The sequence below is a fragment of the Capricornis sumatraensis genome, chromosome 21 (assembly GCF_032405125.1).
Source record: "Capricornis sumatraensis isolate serow.1 chromosome 21, serow.2, whole genome shotgun sequence".
In the NCBI taxonomy this organism is placed as follows: domain Eukaryota; kingdom Metazoa; phylum Chordata; class Mammalia; order Artiodactyla; family Bovidae; genus Capricornis; species Capricornis sumatraensis.
Genome location: NC_091089.1, coordinates 28,084,391 through 28,094,312, shown reverse-complemented (window position 1 = coordinate 28,094,312; position 9,922 = coordinate 28,084,391).

Here is a 9,922-nt window from a genome sequence, read left to right as displayed (position 1 = left end):
GTACCTATTACATTACAATACAATAGCTACATTACAATAGCTAAAATGTTTTGAAAATAAATACTAATTGCTGGAAAGAATGCAGAGAAACAAAAATTCTCATTCATTGCTGGTGAGAATGCAACAGGTAGAGTCACCTTAGAAAAAATTAGGGAATTTCTTATCCAGTTAAACATACTCTACCTGCGTATATGTGACATAGTAATTCCATGCCTAGGAATTCACCAGAAAAAAAAAATCAAAACCACAGTCATATAAAAACATGAATGTGAATGTTAATAGCAAGCTTATTTATGATCTCCAAAAACTGACATTAACTCAAATATCCTGCAGCTGGCGAATGGATAAGCAAACTTGGTACATCCACTGAATGGAATACTCCTCAGCAATAAAAAGGGATATAAGCTACTGATACAGGCAACAATGTGTACGAATCTCTAATGCAGTATGCTAAATGAAAGAAGCCAGAGACAAGAATCTCTACTGCGTAATTCTACTTACATGACATTCTGAAAAAGGAACAATTATGGACCTGAAAACAGGTCAGCGGCTGCCAGGGATGACAGTTGGGGTAGTGGCTGGCTACTGTTATGAGCTGAATTGTGTCCCCACCCCCTAAATCAATTCATATAAAGTCCTAATTCCCCAGTACCTCAAAATGTGGCCGTATTTGGAAATGGGGTCATTGCAGATGTATTAAGCTGAAGTCTTGCTGGAGTAGGATGGGCCCTTCCTTCAAAATGACTGGTGTCTTTATAAAAAAAAAAAAGACAGAGAGAAATTGTGACATAGACATCCACACAGAGAACCCCAGGAGAAGACGAGGGCAGAGATAGGATGGTGATTCCACACACCAACAACCGCCAGCAAACCAACCAAAGGGAGGGGAGAGGGGCCGAAAAGGGCTCACAGCTCTCAGAAGGAACCAGCTCTGCCAGCTTTGATCTTGGACTCTGGCCTCCAGAACCAATGTGAAATTAATTTCTGTTGTGCAATTCAGCCAGTTTGCGGTCTTTATGGTCTTTATTACAGCAGCCCTAGGAAACGACAGAGGCAGCATGAGGGGATATGGGGGGTGTGATGAGCTCTTCTGTAAGTAACTCATGATGGCAGTCACATGATTATATGTATTTGTCAAAACTCAAAAGCGTACACCAAAAGGAATGCATTTACACTACGTAAATAAGCAAAAAACGTAAGGGTTGTGACTTGAAAAATGTAAACAAAAGATTTCATTGCCTGGTTTAGTAAATTCACATAGCAAAATATTTTCCTGTAACTTTCAAAGATGAAATTCTGATTCTTCACAAATGTACTGCTCATATAGTTGTTGTCTGAAGAGTGCCACATTTAAGGTAAAAAAATTAATGTATTTTTCTTAAATTTATGTATCTGTTTGGCTGGTTCCAAATTGATAAAGGAGTACATCAAGGCTGTATATTGTCACCCTGCTTATTTAACTTATATGTACTTCACGGAGTACGTCATGTGAAATGCCAGGCTGGATGAACCACAAGCTGGAATCAAGATTGCCGGGAGAAATATCAATAACCTCAGATATGCAGATGACACCACCCTTATGGCAGAAAGTGGAAAAGGAGAGTGAAAATGCTGGATTAAAACTCAACATTCAAAAAACGAAGATCATGGCATCCGGACCTATCACTTCATGGCAAATAGATGGGGAACCAATGGAAACAGTGACAGACTTTATTTTCTTGGGCTCCAAAATCACTTGCAGATGGTGACTGTAGCCATGAAATTAAAAGATGCTTGCTCCTTGGGAAAAAAGCTATGATCAACCTAGACAGCATATTAAAAAGCAAGAGACATTACCTTACCGTCTATCTAGTGAAAGCTATGGTTTTTCCAGTAGCCATGTATGGATGTGAGTTGGACCATAAAGAAAGCTGAGCACTGAAGAATTGATGCTTTTGAACTATGGTGTTGGAGAAGACTCTTGAGGTTCCCTTGGACTGCAAGGAGATCCAACCAGTCAATTCTAAAGGAAATCAGTCCTGAATATTCATTGGAAAGACTGATATTGAAGCTGAAACTCCAATATTTTGGCCACCTGATGCGAAGAACTGACTCATTGGAAAAGAGCCTGGGAAAGATTGAAAGCAGGAGAAGAGGATGATAGAGGATGAGATGGTTGGATGGCATCACCAACTCGATGGACATGAGTTTGAGCATGCTCTGGGAGTTGTCAATGGACAGGGAAGCCTGGCGTGCTGCAGTTCATGGGGCTGCAAAGAGTAGGACATGACTGAGCGAGTGACCTGACTGACATCTATTTGGCTGCACCAAGTCTTAGTTGCTGCATGTGGGATCCAGTTCCCCCACCAGGGATTGAACCCTGCCTGGGCCCTGCATTGGGAGCATGAAGTCTTAACCACTTAACCACCAGGGAAGTCCCCAAAAGTTAGTATCTTTAATTCAGTATTAGCTATTACTCCAGCCAATGCCTAGGATGGGGTTTCTAGCACCTAAAACAGGCCAAGGCAAAACTACATTCATAACTACTGAATGAATGATCCATTAGAACTCCTATACTTGAAGTCACTTTTAGTGAAAATGTCAGCAAAACAGGCAAATACAGAAGCAAACCCAGTGTTTCCAATTCCCTACAATTCTTAAACTTTTGTCATGGATAAAAGACTAGTTATTGTTTTCTTCCATTTTCTTAACAGGAAAATGAATCCAAGTATGTGAATTCAGCTTTAAAAACTCATTTTTATCAAACTAAGTGCCAGGATTATGAATATTTCTCATCTATAAAGCATTGTAAAGGGCTTCCCTGGTGGCTCAGTGGTAAAGAATCTGCCTGTCAGTGTAAGAGACATGGGTTTGATCCCTGATCTGGGAAGATCCCACGTGCCATGGAGCAACTAAGCCTGTGCACCACAACTACCAAGGTTGTGTTCTAGAGCCTGGGAGCCACAGCTACTGAGCCCACATAATACAACTACTGTAGCCCGTGCACCAGAGAGCCCATGCTCTGCAACAAGAGAAGCTATTGCAATGAGGAGCCTGCACACCTCAGCTAGAGAGTAGCCCTCGCTTGCCACAACTAGAGAAAAGCCCCCAGCATGGCCAAAAACAAATAAACATTTTTAAAAAAGGCATTATACATATGTTAAATAAAGCCACTGAAGAACTGTGGCCCCCTGGCACTGCTAATCACACAATACATTCTACTTGTAATAGACGAAAGGTGATTTAACCAAGTCTTCGGTTCAACTCAACAAGAATTTCTAGCATATGTCCTGCATTGTTCTTAGTATTAAGGAAAGGACGGTATGAAGGGAGCAAACCTTTTTGCTTCCTTCATGAGGTTCAAGGTGATGAGCATGAGGCCCAAGCCTGTAATCCAAATAAAGCTTATAATCATGAACAAAATTGGAAACTTAAAATAGTGCAGTGGCTGCTATAGATAGAATTGATTATGGGTTTATGGTTCATAGTCATTTGAAGTGGCATCTATTAGAGGAACTTACAATGGGTATTCTCAAATGGGATTTAAGTAAATCATGTTTAAAAATAACAGATCATTGAGTCTTCACTACCAGTAGGTGAACTAATAAATTTATGAAATTTTGGCATTTGATCACCACAATGACCCAGTGAGAGGGGAACTGTTGTTGTCACACTGTATGAATGAGAAGACTAATGTGGGTGGTTCAGTTATTTTTACTTTCCCAAGGTCTCATGTTTGAAGGAGCAATGCCTTGGTTTCCAATCCATGTAGACTTAGGAGTCATCTGTACTAGCTCTTCCAAGGTAGTCTTGTTTGCGGAGATTATGATTGGTTATCCACAAGTAAACTCATATGCCCCAAATCATAGTCCCTTCCATTTTTGCTTAGAAAATATTATAACTTCCCTTTAAATATCTAAAATATTTAAGTATTATACTTGATACCTCAATCTTAATATGATTTTGAAATCAATGTTTTAGTTTATAATACTATAACTTCTATTTCAAAATGTGAAAGATTATGCATGCTAACTTCTTCTTAGCCCCAGATTATGACTTTTGGGTAACGGTGAGATACTTTAAAAAAGCTGCCCAGGGACTTCCCTGGTGGTCCAGTGACTAAGACTCCGAGCTCCCCAAGCAGGGGGAGCGAACTAGATCCCACATGCTGCCACTAAAGATCGTGCATGCCTCAACCTAAGACCTGCCACAACCAAATAAATACTTTTAAAAATAAAATAAAAACGACTGAATCAAGCTGATAAGTTTTCTTGTTCTCCACATGGCCTGCAAGTTCTTCTGGTTTAAGTCATCTTGCCCTGTAATGTCATATCCTGCTGGAAGGAATTTTCCAGTAGCTCACCGATGCATGATTTGACTTAGCCAGCATGCACTGGATACCAACCAAGCTCTAAGAACTTTAAAAACTCATTATCTCAAGAATCAATCTTGTGTTATAAGGAAACAAAGACATTAAGAGGTTTGTCCACAGCTAATAAACGGGGATGGAAGAAGTCTCACCCATGTATTTTATCAGAGGTTTCATTAACAATTTTCCATTTTAGCCTTCATTTTAGATTGCGCAATGACAAATTAAAGACTTTTGATCAATAAAACTTTAAAGTGTCTTAAAATACTGTTTCAAGAAAACCCATCTATCTTGATTCTCTGAAATAAAGACTACTAAAAACTCAGCAACAGCTTTAATTATGAAGTATTTTCTGAGTTAATACTGTAACTTTCAGTCAGTTCAGTTCAGTTGCTCAGTCGTGTCCAACTCTTTGCGACCCCATGAATTGCAGCACGCCAGGCCTCCCCGTCCATCACCATCTCCGGGAGTTCACTCAGACTCAGGTCCATCGAGTCCGTGATGCCATCCAGCCATCTCATCCTCGGTCGTCCCCTCCGGACCCTAGCCTGCCTGCTGGCCTAACCGCTACACTACCGCGCCTTGCTACTGTAACTTTAGGTTGGTACTATCATTAATTTGACTAATTCTCTACAGTAGAGGATAAAATGTTTGATGTGATACCCAACTCTACCAAGTGCTATCTCATAAAATGCTAATCCCAACATTTTAAAGGCAAGTAGTAAGGATGGCTGGAGAAGGCAATGGCACCCCACTCCAGTACTCTTGCCTAGAAAATCCCATGGACGGAGAGCCTGGTAGGCTGCAGTCCATGGGGTTGCGAAGAGTCGGACACGACTGAGTGACTTCACTTTCACTTTCACGCATTGGAGAAGGAAATGGCAACCCACTCCACTGTTCTTGTCTGGAGAATCCCAGGAACGGCGGAGCCTGGTGGGCTGCTGTCTATGGGGTTGCACAGAGTCAGACACGACTGAAGTGACTTAGCAGCCGCAGCAGCAGTAAGAATGGCACTGAGGCAAAACTGCACCTCTGCTGCCCTCTAGTGGATAGTTGGTTTCAGGACCCACTTGTTATGTTTTAATGGAAAAAATGCCCTGGGAAAAGGACTTTCCTGGTGGCTCAGGAGTAAAGAATCTGCCCGCAATGCAGAAATGGCAGGAGACTTGGGTTCAATCTCTGGGTCCATCTGGAAAATCCCCTGGGAGAGGTCATAGCAACACGCTCCGGTTCTCTTACCTGGGGAATCCCATGGGCAGAGGAACCTGGTGGGTTACAGTCCATGGGGTCGCAAGAGTCGGACACGACTTAGCAACTAAACAAGAACAACAAGGTAGTCCTTTCTCCTTTCTCCTCTAGTCTTGTCTAGGTTCCCAAAATACGCTGACAGTATCCCTCAGTGTCAAAGCTAGTATAACTATTTACAGAAACAGGTGTGTATTTACAAAAATAGTCACAATCATTCATTTACATTTTGTGTTTGACTGCTTTTGCACTACAATGGGAAGAACTGAGTGGTTGCAACAGGCTGTATGACCCACAAAACCTAAACTATCTGCCACTTTGCAGAAAAAGGTTGCCAATCTCTAGTCTATGAGCATATCATTAGTTCTAAAAAATGAGTTGGTTAGTAAGGCCTGATCCCTATCAATATGTTTGGGAAACTCTCTCGAAATACACATGAGCAATAAAGATAACTTTTTAGTTTAATTCCATATTTCCCTACTTTTTCATCTAATACCTATTAACACCTTATTCAGTGGAAGACAATTTGGGAAATTCAAGTTTATAATATTGTGCTTAAGTTTAAGACTTAAGTCTTATTACACTTCTTATCGACCTTAGAGCTCTGTAGCTTAGACAGTAAAGTGTCTGCCTACAATGCGGGAGACCCGGGTTTGATCCCTGGATCGGGAAGATCCCCTGGAGAAGAAAATGGCAACCCACTCCAGTATTCCTGCCTGGAAAATCCCATGGACTGAGAAGCCTGGTAGGCTACAGTCCATGGGGTCACAAAGAGTCCGACATGACTGAGCAACTTCACTTTCACGCTTATCTAAAAGAAAATTCTGTCTTGAACATTGTGCCTTGGGAATCAAATGTTATACTGAGTATAATTTACTTTAAAATATTTTACCAAAGATAGTGTGACATATGTTAACCACCTAGGAGTAGTAAAAAAACACTTTCAAGTATCTAACCCGGGGATGGTTATTTAGCCTTTGAAAAATTGGTCAGTCCACAAATCCGGAAGTGGCTACCAAAAGCCTTTCAAATATCAGCTCTCCCAGCAGACATTAACTAGCATTGGAAACCAACGTAAAGGAGATGTAAGTGGAGTTAAAAGCTATGTGTCTTGGCTAAAAATATTGTAAAGCTCCTCCACACTGGAGTTTAGGACTCTAGCTGGGCCAGTAACCTATTCTCATTGCAGTGGCATTCTTGGCCCAGGGCTAAAATTCAGTCCTTGTTCCAGGTACTAAGTCATCAGCTGATTCTACCTCCTGATTCCATCCAATCTGAAGGTTAGCTGAATCTTGTCACCCATCATCACATCTGAATTGTGTTTCTGCCAGTTGGAAAACTGTGGGTTCCAGTCCCATCTGAAGTGTGTGGTTTCACACCTACTTACTACATCTCCCTCTCATACTCAAATTTGCTTTTTTTTTTTTTCTGCAGCTCATGGCCCTTAACTTCCAAGAAGGAAATACATGTTTCCAGAGGTGACTTTCCTCTCCACCTTGCCACACACCTACATCTAGAATTCAGGCAGGTGTGGTGGGGTAGATGAGATGCCCGCACAAGATGGCAGCATGGATCAGCAGCTTTGCTCTCAGGAGGCTCAGTCTTTCTGAACTTGGAAAATGTGGTTATTGATCTCTCCTCACTTCTGTGCGGCTCCTCCAGAGGGCCGCTGGAAAATAGACTGGGACAATCTGCTGTCTAGTGGCAGCAGGGTTGGGTCCACTTGCCCCAGTACAGCCACCCTGGCTCACCCATAGCCCTTCTCCTTCAAGGATGAAAGCTCCCTTTCAACCACCCTCCTCCTCTTCCTCTGCCCTTTGCGTTAAAATTCCCTATTGTTTGCCTCTTGCAGCCAAATGCCTCTTCTCTAGTTCAAAAAGTTATAAATTTTTTGTTTTTTTAAATTGGTTTTTGGCTGTGCTTGATCTTCACTGCTGTGAGCAGGGGCTACTCTCCAGTTGTGATGCCTGGGTTTCTCCTATTGTGGAGCATGGATTCTAGGGGGAGTGGGCTCAGTAGTTACAGCTCATGGGCTTGGTCGCCCTGCGGCATATGGAATGTTCCCGGATCAGGGATCAAACCCATGTCCCCTGCATCGGCAGGCGAATTCCTTACCACTGGACCACCAGGGAAGTCCCAAAAAGTTATTTTGAGAGCCGACTTTCTAAGCAAGATTGCTAAGTCTTAAAAGATTTCAGATGGTTTTATACAATACCTCCTGGTAGAATACTCAGTTAACTAATGAACTATTCATTCACATGTGAAAATGAACATTTGCTTTTTGCCTTTCACAAACATCCAATTATCAGATGTGTCCTTTCCTGTCATCAAGTACAGAGTAATTAATTCAAGTAGGTAAGGAACTGAGAACTGCTAACAAGTTTTAGAAAAGTTTATGTCAATCACAGCTTAAAAATCAAAACAAAAACATGGGGAGGAATAACACAGGACACCCAAACTTTTATCCTGAGGTGAGAAACACCAAATAGGATTGACCCTAAGCAAAATCATGAAATAGATCAAGCTTTCTTTCCTTCAGCATCCTATCCCTTGCTCCTCCTCTCCCCAATTTCTGCTTCTCCCACCTCTAGACACTGTTCTGTGTCCCATTCCAAGTCTCACTGCCCTCTTACAGGATGCCTGAAAAATCTTACATGTTAAAGACACATGTGGGGTGGTGGTGGTTTTGGGGTACCTACAGGCATTTGCATTTTTTGAATATTTTGCATTTTACGTTTTAATTGAAGGGTCACTGCCTTACAATATTGGGTTGATTTTTGCCATATATCAACACAGATCAGCCATAGGTATACATATGTCTCCTCCTTCTTGAACCTCCCTCCCCATCCTATCCCAGCCTTCTAGGTTATTTTAATGGAGTCTTCTGGAACTCAGGCCAAAGGGTCCGAATCTTTAATGGAACAATTTCACTTGATTTGAGCTGCACAAGCCTCAAAATACTCAACACTCTAATTCCTACCAGGAAGCACTTCCTTAGCCATGTGATGTACAGACCCTGCTCTCCCCCGCTGCTCCTACAATGCCCTGTTGCAAAGCTTCAAGTCCCTTGCCTGTCACAAGAGCTCTGGTCTGCCTCGTACTCTTAACAGTCAGGATGACTTTCTCTTTGTTGAGTGATTTTGGCTCACTCTTAAGCCCAGTTCTCTTATCTCCCTTCCACAGTGTCTTTCCAGATTCCTGTCTTCCCCACATCCATCCGTTCTACAAAGATCTGCCATAGATTCTCAAGATATGCAGCTGGAATTTAAGGCTACATTTTCAGATTATGTGCAGATAGTCTGAAGTTAGTATTGTCTAGTTATGCTAAAAGCACAAGGTAGGCATGGTTTCCTTTGCTCTTGTTGATTTGTATACTTCATTTGGAGAATGAGTGCAAAGATTTAGATTTAGGCAGACACCATAGGGTTTTCTAGGTGGCTCGGTGGTTAAAAATCTGCCTGCCAATGCAGGAGTTGCAAGAGACACAGGTTTGATGGCTGGGTCAGGAAGATCCCTTGGAGGAGGAAATAGCAACCCACTTCAGTATTCTTGCCTGGAAAATCCCATGGACAGACGCACCTGGTGGGATACAGTCCATGGGGGTGCAAAGAGTCAGACATGATGGAGCATGTGTGCATGCAGATACACGCACACATACATACACACACACACACCATTATCCTCAGTCACCAGGAAGGAAGTAAACTCTCTGGTTTTGTCTGAAAATATCTTTGTTTCACTTCCCTTAACAGGTATCCTTGTTGTTTAGAATTCAGGCTTAGCAATTAATAGGGTTATCTTCAAAGGACTGAAAGGAACTATCTTCTGTCTTTCACTATTTTTGTTCAGAAGTCTGCTATCACTTGAATTACTGCTACCATTCGCTCATGTAAGTTTTGTCTTCTGTACTCAGGACAGGTTCTCCTCTTGTCTTTAAATTCCAGCGGTTTCACTATGATGCTTCTGGATACAGGTTCCTTTTTATTTATGCTGTCTGGGGTTTACTGAACTACTTGAAGCTGTAACTTGTCCATCTCGGAAAATTCTCAAATCCTATACTGCTTCTGCCCTATCCTCTCCCCTTTCTCAGACTCCAGATAAATATATAAGACTTTCTTACAGAATCCAGTAGGTTTCTTATCTTTTGGGGGCCTACTTTCCAACCTTTTTCTCTTCTTCCTTCAGTTTCAAATAGTCCTCCTGACCTATACTTCTTGTCTTAAAGTAAGTCAACTGTAGACTCCACTTCTCAGCTGCCTCTTGCTACGTGGGTAACCTCCCAAGGCAAAGTAGGCCCAAGTCCCATCTCTCTAGACTTCTCCTGGATTC